This window comes from Nerophis lumbriciformis, linkage group LG24, assembly GCF_033978685.3.
Source record: "Nerophis lumbriciformis linkage group LG24, RoL_Nlum_v2.1, whole genome shotgun sequence".
NCBI lineage: Eukaryota > Metazoa > Chordata > Actinopteri > Syngnathiformes > Syngnathidae > Nerophis > Nerophis lumbriciformis.
Window position 1 is genome coordinate 32,051,179 of NC_084571.2, and position 13,822 is coordinate 32,065,000.

At 39.7% G+C, this 13,822-nt stretch overlaps 1 protein-coding gene across 3 annotated transcripts in view; it reads right to left on the bottom strand.

Moving 5' to 3' along the window:
• gpr146 (G protein-coupled receptor 146) overlaps window positions 1-13,822 on the bottom strand; it is a 106,536-nt gene that overhangs the window by 51,572 nt on the left and 41,142 nt on the right. Inside the window, exon 3 of one of the 3 annotated variants that reach the window (XR_012051154.1) lies at window positions 10,872-10,968. The exons of the other annotated variants lie outside the window; for them this stretch is intronic. The gene's annotated coding sequence lies outside the window, so the exon portion shown is untranslated. Of the gene's footprint in view, window positions 1-10,871; window positions 10,969-13,822 lie in introns of those variants that run through there. 3 annotated transcript variants of the gene reach the window in all.

Below are 13,822 nucleotides of genomic sequence, written 5' to 3' on the forward strand. Positions count from 1 at the left end.
TGAATGTCAATTAGTGACGAAAGTGGCGTCATAGTGAAGATTTATGATCACTCATTTTTAGGATTATTTTTTTAATGCCTGGCTGGTGATCGACTGACACACCCTCCACGATCGACCCGTAGCTCGCGATCGACGTAATGAGCACCCCTGTTCTACATGTACAGACGCTTGTGGAAATCACACATGAAAACCTTAAGAGAAAGTGATTGCAGCTATTTGGGATACAACACTTCTCAGACGGCAAGAGAACTTTCCAATGTCCAGGTCAGCTGTGATTCTACTTAACGAAAAACTTTGTCCATTTGTCGAAGGAGAGACAACAAAAATATGGGCTCCCGTGGATGTGATAACCATGTGATTACCATGAATTGATTAACGTGGACCCCGACTTAAACAAGTTGAAAAACTTATTCGGGTGTTACCATTTAGTGGTCAATTGCGCGGAATATGTACTGTGCAATCTACTAATAAAAGTTTCAATCAATCAATCAAAGGTAGCATGTGCTTTGTATTACCTGGCTGTCGACGGAAGACTCCGGAAAACGGTGAATGTTTTTGGACTGGCAAAGCAGACTGTGTAAGTTATTGTCCGCCATATATGTCCAGACTCAACGTCTAGGTCCAGAGTATATAAAGTCACCAAAAAGGAATGGACAATGAAGGTGAAGGCAAAAGAGTGACCAGATATCTAGATCCCTAGTTTGATTGTTGTAAAATGTTCTTTATCACATTGTTTACGTGTCTAATAAAGATTTGATTAATGTATGATGTCTCAGGTGTGATTCACTACAATAGGGCCCCACAGCGCACTGGATTCCAGTTAATTGAAATACCACAACACTGGATACTGTTCAGATAAGTTACATTTAAGAACTTGCACACAAAGCACACGCGTGCGCATTTTCCGCACATGCATATTAGGTCGCGTTGCGCCGGTGGACGGAGGGATGAGATGGTCTTAAACGGTGGCATTGTTGTGTGTGGACACGGATAAGATTAGGGGGGATTTACCCTGGATAACCTTATCCGGCTTAGTGTAAACGATGTCAGAATATGTTGGTGACGAACCCCAAGATGCAGAGATAGCAGGCTTTGTCCAGGAAAACATGATTTAATTTAACACTATAGCAAAAAAACAAACAAAAGGGTACAAACAAAAGGCGCGCACAAGGCGGAGAACAAACTTGGCTATGAACTAAAATAGCACAAAGGCTAACTGTCGACAAGAAACAAAAACACTTACTGTGACACGAAGGAACTATGACATAAGCAGAGTGAACAAAAGTAGACAGAGCTACAACGACAAGTACTATGACAGGTAGTAGTGACATCGACAATGACAGGTAGACACTACAACAATCCAGCACTGACTGGAGGGAAAGGCAGGTTTAAATAGCAGCTGGCTGATTTACACCAGGTGTGGCCAGGTGCCAATCAGCCACAGCTGAGGGGAAGCAGCACTCAGGGAGACAATCAGGAAATGAAGACAAAATAAAAGCGCTGACAGAAAACTAAGACAAACGCAGAGGAAAAAGTAAAACACAGTCAAACTGTCAGGTACAAGTCTGACAAACGGGACCTTAGAGAAAGGTGGCAGCCATTTGGACTTACTGATGGAGTTATTCGGAAAGGCAAAGTCGTCCCCTGGTTCTTTTGTTCAAACGGCTTGTCTGAATAAGGCGAGGGGACTGGAATAGAAGTTTAACAATTTTATCTACAAATGAAGTAAGTACCAGTGCTGGAGAAGACCGTGCCATACAAAGTCTGGCGAGTTTTCTCAGTTAACATGCTTTTGTCCTTCTTGCTGCTCCTACCTGGAGGAGTTGTTTGGGCCGATGAAACCAAAAGTTAGCTTAATGTGTCCAAAACACACTAAAGTTAGCTTTTTGGTTTCGTACCTGGCACCTCTTCTCACCATCAAAACCAATTAAGATACTGTGTGTGTAACATATTTTTCGGACCGTAGCGCGCACCGTATTAAAAGGCGCATTAAAAGGGGTCATATTATGATTTTTTCCCCTAAATTTAAAACACTATCTTGTGGTCTACATAACATGTAATGGTGGTTCTTTGGTGAAAATGTTGCATAGATTATGTTCTACAGATCATCTTCAAGTAGCTTTCTGACAGTCTCTTCAGGATGCGACGTTTTGTGAGCAGTCTTATTTACATGGCTAACCTTCGACAGCGTCTTCTCCCCGTCATCTTTTGTTGTAGCTGTGTAGCGTGCAAGGACGGGAATGGAAGAAGTGTCAAAAGATGGAGCTAACTGTTTTAATGACATTCAGACTTTACTTAAATCAATAACGGAGCAGCATCTCCTCATCCGTGGCTCAATATTGCAACATCAACGCCGAAAATGTGTCCGGTGAAAAACCCTCTGACCGGAACTCTCTAATAACTAGAGTTCCTTGGGTGAATTATGTAAACTCACTATACCGGTAGTTTTAAGCGCTTTGATAGCTAGTCCACTGACAGATATAAGTAAAAACTTTACGCTATTTTATATTAGAAATGGCAACAGCGGAAGATGAATGCCACATAAGAAGAAGGAGCTTATGACTACGGTGTCGGCACGGACTACAATGGCGGACGCACGCACATTTTCAGGACTTATGCAGATCCCAAATACACATCAGCTGGTACCAGAATGTAAGAAAAGTTGGTTTTGCATAATATTGCGAAACAAAACGCCAGGTAATGTGTCTGCTAACAGGTGCCCTTTTGCGGTCCTTACACGCACCATAATCATACTTGTATGTTTAATGCGCCGACAATCCATCAAGCGGTGCGGCTTCATAGCTTACCGAAGTCGTACTAAAAACATTTTGACAAATTTTTGAGCACCATGTGTAATGTTCTATATTCTCAATGGAACATTTAAAGTTTTGGTGTTGTTTACCGGCGTCATCTTGCAGTCTACACGTATCTCTTATGTATGACTGCCATCTACTGGTCACAGTTATCATTACACCATGTACCAAATAAAATTGCTTCGAAGTCGGTAAGCCCAACCAATTATTATGCCGTACATTAGGTGCACCGTGTTATAAGGCGCACTGTTGATTTTTTAGAAAATTAAAGGATTTTAAATGCGCCTTATAGTCCGTAAAATACGTTATTTGCAAAGTTAACAACACAGGGTGTACTCATTGCATTTTGTCCTTGAACATAACAAAGTGAATAGGGAGTGTGACTTCCTAAACATTCCACTCCGCTTTAGGGTGAAAAATATTCCTCTAAAAGGGTGTACCTCAGATGTCCACTCCAGGTACCCTTCAGTTTGCTTGGTTCAGTTTATTTTGGTTTGCTATGAAAATACCAAAACCATTACTGACAAACATAATAAATAATACTTTTTGATCAATCAATCAATCAATCAATGTTTACTTATATAGCCCTAAATCACGAGTGTCTCAAAGGGCTGCACAAGCCACAACGACATCCTCTGTTCAGATCCCACATCAGGGCAAGGAAAAACTAAACCCAATGGGATGACAATGGGAAACCTTGATAGGGCCCAGTGTGCCAACTATTGTGATTGGACTGGGTATTTTTTATGCTATAGTGTTGTCCCGATACCAATATTTTGGTACCGGTACCAAAATTATTCAGGTACTTTTCTAAATAAAGGGGACCACAAACATTGCATTATCGGCTTTATTTTAACAAAAAATCTTAGGGTACATTAAACATGTTCCTTATTGCAAGTTGGTCCTTAAATAAAATAGTGAACATACAAGCAAACAAAGGCCATTAATTAGTCTGCTGACGTATGCAGTAACATATTGTGTCATTTTCCATTGTATTATTTTATCAACATTATAAAAGGACAAGCTGTAGAAAATGAATTATTAATCTACTTGTTCATTTACTGTTAATATCTGCTTACCGGTACTTTCTTTTTTAACATGTTCTGTCAACACTTTTGTTACAATGTAATAATCACTTATTCTTCTGTTGTTTGGATACTTTAGCTTTGGATGATACCACAAATTTGGGTATCAATCCGATACCAAGTAGTTACAGGATCATACATTGGTCATATTCAAAGTTCTCATGTGTCCAGGGACATATTTACTGAGTTTATAAACATATGAATTTTAGATGTTGTGATGCCAAAAAATATAGACGTAATCATAGTAGCATCGACTAGATACGTGTCTGTAGTTGATATCATTACAGTGGATGTCAGGTGTAGCTCCACCAATGGCGTTTGTTTACATTTTGACGCCGGTGAGCTACGGTGTGTAGTGAAGCATGTTTAGCTATTTCTCGTCCTGCAGGGATGATACTTGTAAGAAACGTACTTTATTTGTCGCCATGGAGACCAGGATTAGTGATTTAGAAGTAGCTAAAACACTGCAGACGGCGGATGGACGTTAGCCGCTAGCGAGCTAGCCATGTCTTAAAGCACCTCTTCCTGAGGGTGCTTCAGTGTTATAACTTCACCTTTATTGTTAGTTTGTAAGCCAAATTGCGTCCATTCACCCTTTTTTGTCTGCTTGTAAGTACTCCGTGATTGTGTGCCGCCGAACATGCTCGTCTGCTCATAAAACCAGCAATGACATGACGTGACGCCACGGGCGCAAGGGGGTGGGGGACCGGTACGTTTCAGAGGCAGTATAGTACCGAAAATGAGTCATTAGTATCGCGGTACTATACTAATACCGTACAGCCCTAGATTGGACTGGGTAGTTGTATGCTACCCTGCTATACAATACATGTCAACAGGGCTGTAGCAAGTGAAGAGAAAAAGTTCATGATCTTGTAGTGGGCGGAACAAAAATAAAACGATGCGAGGCTCGGATGTGTTGTAGGCGGAAAATACCGAGCTGCTTCTACCACCACTGGCAAGGGATTTAACTCAAGTCAACTTTGTAACATAGCCTCTCTCAATAACAACCACCTCCACTGCAGTCACTTTTTGTATGAATTCCTCGGAAATCCCTTCTCGGGAAGTACCGTGTATTTTCTGGCTGGCCGTTTTTAATGAATATGAACACGATCCAGTAGATTGGGGTTACTTCATCAGATCATGTGCTCTGTCGCTCGCCATTGTTCATATTGGTATTGTAGTCGAACAGTAGAACAATGACATCGGCAGACCAAAGACCGAGGGGAAGTTTCACTTTTGTTTCACCGAAGCGGGAAAGGCCAGAGGGGAAGTTTCACTTTTGTTTCACCTAAACGGGAAAGGCCTATCAGGGGAAGTAAAAATCTGCAGTCCTGTTTAGCTGCTTTCTTCGATGCCAGCTGCCCAGTCTGGGTCGCTGCAAATCTTCTTGTACCTAATCTAGCTAAGAATGTATCACTAATATGCTACAGTAGTCACCATTATGCTTTGTTTGCTGAACAAAATACTGTAAGGCATAGGCGCCCATCTACATTTCTGCCGGTGTGTGTGTATTAGTGTTGTCCCGATACCAATATTTTGGTACCGGTACCAAAAGTATTTCGGTACTTTTCTAAATAAAGGGGACTACTATAGTAGTATAGTATATATTTGTATTATGAATTGATTAACAAGTTGAAAAACTTATTCGGGTGTTACCATTTAGTGGTCAATTGTACGGAATATGTACTGTACAATCTACTAATAAAAGTTTCAATCAATCAATCAATAAAAAAAAAAAAAACAATTTCCTTATTGGCTTTATTTTAACAAAAGAATCTTAGGGTACATTAAACATATGTTTATTATTGCAAGTTTGTCCTTAAATAAAATAGTGAACATACAAGACAACTTGTCTTTTAGTAGTAAGTAAGCAAACAAAGGCTCCTAATTTAGCTTCTGACGCATAGTGTCATTTTCCATTCTATTATTTTGTCAAAATTATGAAGGACAAGCGGTAGAAAATTAATTATTAATCTACTTGTTCGTTTATTGTTAATATCTGCTTACTTTCTCTTTCAACATGTTCTATCTACACTTCTGTTAAAATGTAATAATCACTTATTCTGTTGTTTGATACTTTACATTAGTTTTGGATGATACCACACATTTGGGTATCAATCCGATACTAAGTAGTTACAGGATCATACATTGGTCATATTCAAAGTCCTCATGTGTCCAGGGACGTATTTCCTGAGTTTATAAACATAATATAAATTATTTTTAAAAACGAAAGAAGATTTTGTGATGTTGTAAAATATTGATGTAGTATCGACTAGATGCGCTATTGTACGTGGTATCATTACAGTGGCATTTGTTTATATTGTAGCGTCCCGGAAGAGTTGGTGCTGCAGGGAATTCTGGGAATTTGTTCTGTAGTGTTTATGTTGTGTTACGCTGCAAATATTCTTCCAAAATATGTTTGTCGTTGTTGTTTAGTGTGGTTTCACTATATGACACAGGTTTATGACAGTGCTGGCGTTGTTCATACGGCCACCCTTAGTGGCTGTTGAGTAAGTATGCCCTTCATTCGCTCATGTGCAGTGTGTTCCAAGTCAAGATGGTTGTGTCATTAGTTCATTATCGGGCACAATGAAATCTCGGTTGGACTTTGATAATTATAGACTAGGGATGTCCGATAATATCGGACTGCCCATATTATCGGCCGATAAATGCTTTAAAATGTAATATCGGGAGGAATAATCTCCCTTTTATGTATTAGTATTATTTTATTCTATTTTTATTTTATTATATATTATTATTATTATTATTTAATTTTTATTTTATTATTATTATTATATATATTTTTATATATATCTGTCTGTCTCTGGCCTCGTATGTGTGTGTGTGTGTGTGTGAGAATGTGTCTGTCTTTGTCGTCTTACTTGTTATATAATTGTGCCATTTGTCCCTCGTTAGTGGGACCTGAGTGGGTGGGTGGTTTGGGTTTTAAGGGAAAGGGTGTGAATCATTTACTGACTTTAAAATTGTACTGTTTCGACTTGCACTTTTTTCTGTCTATTTGAAAATGCCAATAAAAAAAGTTGGGAAAAAAAAAAAAAAGGTAATATCGGAAATTATTGGTATCGGTTTCAAAATGATCGGTATCGGTTTCAAAAAGTACAATGTATGACTTTTTTAAACGCGGCTGTGTACACGGACGTAGGGAGAAGTACAGAGCGCCAATAAACCTTAAAGGCACTGCCTTTGCGTACCGGCCCAGTCACATAATATCTACGGCTCTTCACAAACACAATTGAATGCAAGTCATACTTGGTCAACAGCCATACAGGTCACACTGAGGGTGGCCGTATAAACAACTTTAACACTGTTACAAATATGCGCCACACTGTGAACCCGCACAAAACAAGAATGACAAACACATTTCGGGAGAACATCCGCACCGTAACACAACAGAACAAATACCCAGAAACCCTTGCAGCACTAACTCTTTCGGGATGCTACAATATACACACCCCGCTACCCACCTCAACCTCCTCATGCTCTCTCAGGGAGAGCATGTCCCAAATTCCAAGCTGCTGTTTTGAGGCGTGTTTAAAAAAAATAATGCACTTTGTGACTTCAATAATAAATATGGCAGTGCCATGTTGGCATTTTTTTTTTCCATAACTTGAGTTGATTTATTTTGGAAAACCTTGTTACATTGTTTAATGCATCCAGCAGGGCATCACAACAAAATTAGGCTTACAAATGTGTTAATTCCACGACTGTATATATCGGTATCGGTAATTAAGAGTTGGACAATATCGGAATATCGGATATCGGCAAAAAAGCCATTATCGGACATCTCTATTATAGACTATATGATTTGTGACTCAATTATCATGTAAAAACGGACTAAACTCACTACAAAATTAACATTAACAAGACGAAGGCCCTGAGTAGTCCTGGGTTCGATGCTGCGCTCGGGATCTTTCTGTGTGGAGTTTGCATGTTCTCCCCGTGACTGCGTGGGCTCCCTTTCGGGTACTCTGGCTTCCTCCCACCTCCAAAGACAAACACTAAAAGGTCCCTAGTGTGTGAATGTGAGTGTGAATGTTGTCTGTCTATCTGTGTTGGCCCTGTGATGAGGTGGCGACTTGTCCAGGGTGTACCCCGCCTTCCGCCCGAATGCACCCCCTGCCACTCCAAAAGGGACAAGCGGTAGAAAATGGATGGATGGAAGACTGAATTTTCAAAATTTATTTTAAAGATTGAAAGGTACCATCGATATGGCATCGTCCGTGGATGCTCGGGCCCCCAAGCACCCACGGGATCGGCGCCTATGCTGTATGGTATTTGCAGCGAAGTCGTGGTAAGACTTTGTGGTCACACTGGGAATTTTAACTACAGCCTATGTGCAATTGTTGTAACCGTCTACAAGCTTCTCGCCACTGATTGATGGTAGAGTCCTACTTTTTGGCATACTTGTATATAGGTCAGAATGCATTGTTTCCATTCGAATGCGGCTTGCAGACTTTTTGATTCACGGTGCTCTTTTAAGACCCAAGAACGTGGCCCTCCCCTCCGGCAAATGTTGTTTGCTGACATTATTTTTTCTCCAAATCGCCTCCTGTGATTTCTCCAGTCCTTTGATGCCCTCAGCGCCTCCAGCCCGACAAAGCGGCATCACAGCGTGATAGTACCTCCATGTGTTCCTCCCTCAAAGGCTGTTTGTTCCCACTACCCTGCACTGGATCAGCGCTAAAGGTCAGGCCGGGATGTTTGTGTGACATTGTGTCCTCACAGGGTTTTTTTTACGACTTGAACCTTTCCCAAACAAACTCTGACATTTGACCTCCCAAATCATCTTAGAAGGACCATTGATGTACTTGGCAGAAAGGGATGGGAATCAAGAACTCTCAGCCACTTCCATCTAGGGATGGCTACTTTGTTGGCACTGAACAAATCCCGCCGATTCACGTGACATCCAAACGGCTGCCGACTAAGTAATCACTCCAGCAGCACTGAGAGCGGACCCAGCCAAACTACCTCTAGATCAAGGGTGTCCAAACTACTGCCCGTGGGCCAAGTGAGTCTTCAATTACTACAATTCTTCTCAACAAAAGAGGAGAAATACTGTATAACCTTAGAAGAAAATCTCATTTAAAATATTTGTATGCTCGTACAACACTTAAAACTAGGGATGTCCAATAATGGCTTTTTGCCGATATCCGATATTGCCCAACTCTTTAATTACCGATACGGATATATACAGTCGTGGAATTAACACATTATTATGCCTAATTTGGACAACCAGGTATGGTGAAGATAAGGTCCTTTAAAAAAAATAATAATAATAAATAAAATAAGATTAATAAATTTAAAACATTTTCTTGAATAAAAAAGAAAGTAAAACAATATAAAAACAGTTACATATAAACTAGTAATTAATGAAAATGAGTAAAATTAACTGTTAAAGGTTAGTACTATTAGTGGACCAATCATGTGTGCTTACGGACTGTATCCCTTGCAGACTGTATTGATATATATTGATATATAATGTAGGAACCAGAATATTAATAACAGAAAGAAACAACCCTTTTGTGTAAATGAGTGTGAATGGGGGAGATAGTTTTTTTTTGGGTTAGTGAACTAATTGTAAGTTTATCTTGTGTTTTTTATGTTGATTTAATAAAAATAAATAAATAAAATAAAATAAAATAAACGATACCGATAAGAAAACCCCGATACCGATAATTTCCAATATTACATTTTAAAGCATTTATCGGCCGATAATATCGGACATCTCTACTTAAAACCTTTAGCATATCAGTATGTGGAATTAAATTATGGGATGGATTAACCAAAGAAATCAAACAAAGCACCGATATGATTCAGTTGAAGAGACTGTTCAAACTAGTGTGTTCACAAAGTACACAGAACAAGAATTATGATGAACATCTTGAACCCTTTTTTTATTTTTATTATTGAGACAAAGATTATTTATGTAATTATTTGTTTGCTTACTATGGTATATTATTTGTTCACAGTTCTGTTGCACAGAACAAGGAAATAGGATAACATTGCTATGGTATGAAAAGGGGTAGGATTAAATAAGCTCAGCTTCTTCCTACTCCTTTTCGGACGTGCTGTAATGGAACAATTGGAACTATGTGATGAATGACATCATATTGTAGGCATGTTCGAAATAAACTGAATTTGGCCCGCAAGACTGCGTACTGCAGAGTGCTTTTAAATTAATCTTAAATATCAGGTGGTCTCTGAATGCTATACATTTGTTGCCATCTTGTGTATGACCCTTGAAAATACTTTGGAATAAAAGCACAGTATTTACTTATGACAAAATCCGAACAACCTTCCCTAGCCATGGTGCAAAATTTTTTTGACGTTAGCCCCTAGCTAGCTAGCCATGTCATAAAGCACCTCTTCCTGAGGTCGTTTCAGTGTTATAACTTCACATTTATTGTTAGTTTTTAAGCCAAAAGTTCTCCTTTTTCTGTCTACACACTGTTTGTAAGTACTCCATGATTGTGCGCTGCCGAACATGCTCCTCTGCTCGTAAAACCAGCAATGACGGGCCGTCATGCCTGGGAACCGGCACTTTTCAAACAGAGTATAGTACAGTTTTTGATTCATTAGTACCGCGATACTATACCGGTACCGGTATACTATACAACCCTACTCATTACTGAAAAAAATAACGCCGTTATTACCAACACTGCACTACCAAGGACCTTTAACTTGATGAAAATGTTGTTTTGTTCGTAGGAAAACAGCCTGTGTGATACAAAAAAATACTCCATGATTTACCCTTTGGATCCATATTTTTGCTGTTTTATATAAAAAGAGTAGTGGTGCATTAAGGGCCTCTTGGCTCAGCGTCTGGGTGCCGACGAGCACATCTAAGAGGGATTAAGACGGGATGCTGTTGGGGATCGGCAAGAACAGTGGGAGGCTTTCCACACACAGCTGTGTGCTGGGGCCTTTCATAACGATCTGGCCTCTGGCCTCTCCTATGTCTCTTTGGCTCAGACCCTCCACCACCGTCCACTCCCACTGACCTCACAGTTCACACGGCTGTCGCACGACCGTAGGAGGCCAGAACGTGTCTGCAGAAAGAAGACACGAAACATGGCTTTGTTTTGTTTGTACATACAGTACATCTATACTCATTGGATCAGACCTGGGCAAAATACGGCCCGAGGGCCACATGCGGGCCATTGAGATTTTCAATCCTGGCCCGCCGGACTTTCTACATAATCTATTTAGACCTTTAACAACAAAACTGTAGCCGCCATTATGATGTGCAGTGTTGTTTTTAAATGACCGTAAGTCTTGGAACTATAGAAAGTCTTTCAATGGTTGAAATCTGTGCTTTTGGGTGTTATAGGAGTTATTACGGTAGTCTACGTCACAGCAGCTCAGACCAGGAACAAACCTGAATGAGCGGGGTTTGTCAACAAAGCAGGCTTTGTACTACAGCAGGTTTTAACTGTGAGTATGAGGTGGCGACTTGTCCAGGGTGTACCCCGCCTTCCACCAGAGTGCAGCTGGGATAGGCTCCAGCACCCCCGCAAATATGCCAAAGCAAACTTAGCGGAGGAAAAGACTACCTCTCGTTCAGTGGCGCTTCTTCCGAGAGAACACACACACACACACACACACATACCACCCCCGCCCTCACCATTCTTCCCTCTGTCTGCTCCTTTATAGTCAGCTCCTCCTTTGCCTATGTGAGTGTAAGTACATTTGACTCCTTTAAATGTTTATTAATGTACCAAAATGGTTGGTAAAATATTTTTGTGATTTCTGATTGTTTGTGAGGGCACCAAAGGAACTTGTTATTAAATAGAATGTTGATCCATCATCTGATTGACAGTACTTAATAGTGTTGTGTTCAGAGTAGAGATGTCCGATAATATCGGACTGCCGATATTGTCGGCCGATAAATGCTTTAAAATGTGATATATCGGAAATTATCGGTATTGGTTTCAAAAAGTAAAAGGTATGACTTTTTAAAACGCTGCTGTACGGAGTGGTACAGAGCGCCAATAAAACTTAAAAAGGCACTGCCTATGCGTGGCGGCCCAGTCACATAATATCTACGGCTTTTCACACACATAAGTGAATCCACGCATACTTGGTCAACATCCATACAGGTCACACTGAGGGTGGCCGTATAAACAACTTTAACACTGTTACAAATATGCGCCACACTGTGAACCCACACCAAACAAGAATGACAAACACATTTCGGGAGAACATCCGCACCGTAACACAACAGAACAAATACCCAGAAACCCTTGCAGCACTAACTTTTTCGGGACGCTACAATATACACCCCCCGCTACCCACCTCAACCTCCTCATGCTCTCTCAGAGAGAGCATGTCCCAAATTCCAAGCTGCTGTTTTGAGGCACGTTAAAAAAAAGAATGCACTTTGTGACTTCAATAATAAATATGGCAGTGCCATGTTGGCATTTTTTTTTCCCATAACTTGAGTTGATTTATTTTGGAAAACCTTGTTACATTGTTTAATGCATCCAGCGGGGCATCACAACAAAATGAGGCATAATAATGTGTTAATTCCACGACTGTATATATCGGTATCGGTTGATATCGGAATCGGTAATTAAGAGTTGGACAATATCGGAATATCGGCAAAAAAGCCATTATCGGACATGTCTAGTTCAGAGTGTACAACCTTCACTAGAATATGGACTTTTGCCGAGCCCGGTGCCCATTATTCATATTGACATTGTTTCTTATGGACATACTTGCCAACCCTCCCGAATTTTCCGGGAGACTCCCGAAATTCAGCGCCTCTCCCGAAAACCTCCCTGGACAAATATTCTCCCAAAAATCTCCCGATTTTCAGCCGGAGCTGAAGGCCACGCCCCCTCCAGCTCCATGCGAACCTGAGTGAGGACAGCCCTTTCTTTATGATGGGAGGACAACAGGGTGACAAGAACTAAATCATCCAGACGAGATAAATTGTATTATTATGTTTATCTTACCTAAAAATATATTTATTAATTAAAAAAAAAAAAAAAAACGAAATAAATTTGTACTATATTTTGCTAAAAACATCAAAATTAATTGTATTTTTATTTGTGTTTTTTCTGACTCCTTTTTACATCCAGCCATTAGAATTATACATTAAAATAAACATATTTGAAATAATTAATTCTAAATGATCATAATAATTCATTTAAAATGACCATATTTAATTATTAAAATAATTGCTTGTTTATCAACAACTTTAGCATTTTATTCATTACATTTTGAAGCTCTCAGAAGCCAATTTATGTTATATTCCTTAATATTTATTTATGCAAGTTTGAAGTATCAATTATCTAAACACAGTTTTATTTGCATATTTTCAGGATGTAGATTATATATATATATATATATATATATATATATATATATATATATATATATGTATGAAATACTTGACTTGGTGAATTCTAGCTGTCAATATACTCCTCCCCTCTTAACCACGCCCTCAACCACGCCCTGCCCCACCCCCGACCACGCCCCCACCTCCCGAACTCGGAGGTCTCAAGGTTGGCAAGTATGCTTATGGAGAAATGTGCTTCACTATACAAACGTTTCCATTTATGAACCCTGTTCAAGAACCACATTTCGTAAACAAGTTCCTTAAGTCTGCAAATCAAGGTTTGACTGTAAGTTGCAATGGTGCATCTTTGCAACCAAACTGAGAGTACAGTAATAATACTGAACAAGCACAGTAATAACGTGCATGTGGTAATGTTTACAGTAAACAACCCCAAAAGGACAAAGTGGAGGTGGATGACGTCCGATGACAAAATGTCTCATGGTTAGAAATGTGTCAATGTTTTATAAATAAAATAGCCTGACACTGGTGGCACCATTATGGGATTTATAAGAGTTGGAAAGCATTACCGAGAGGAAGGGTGGCAAGAAAAACAAACATTT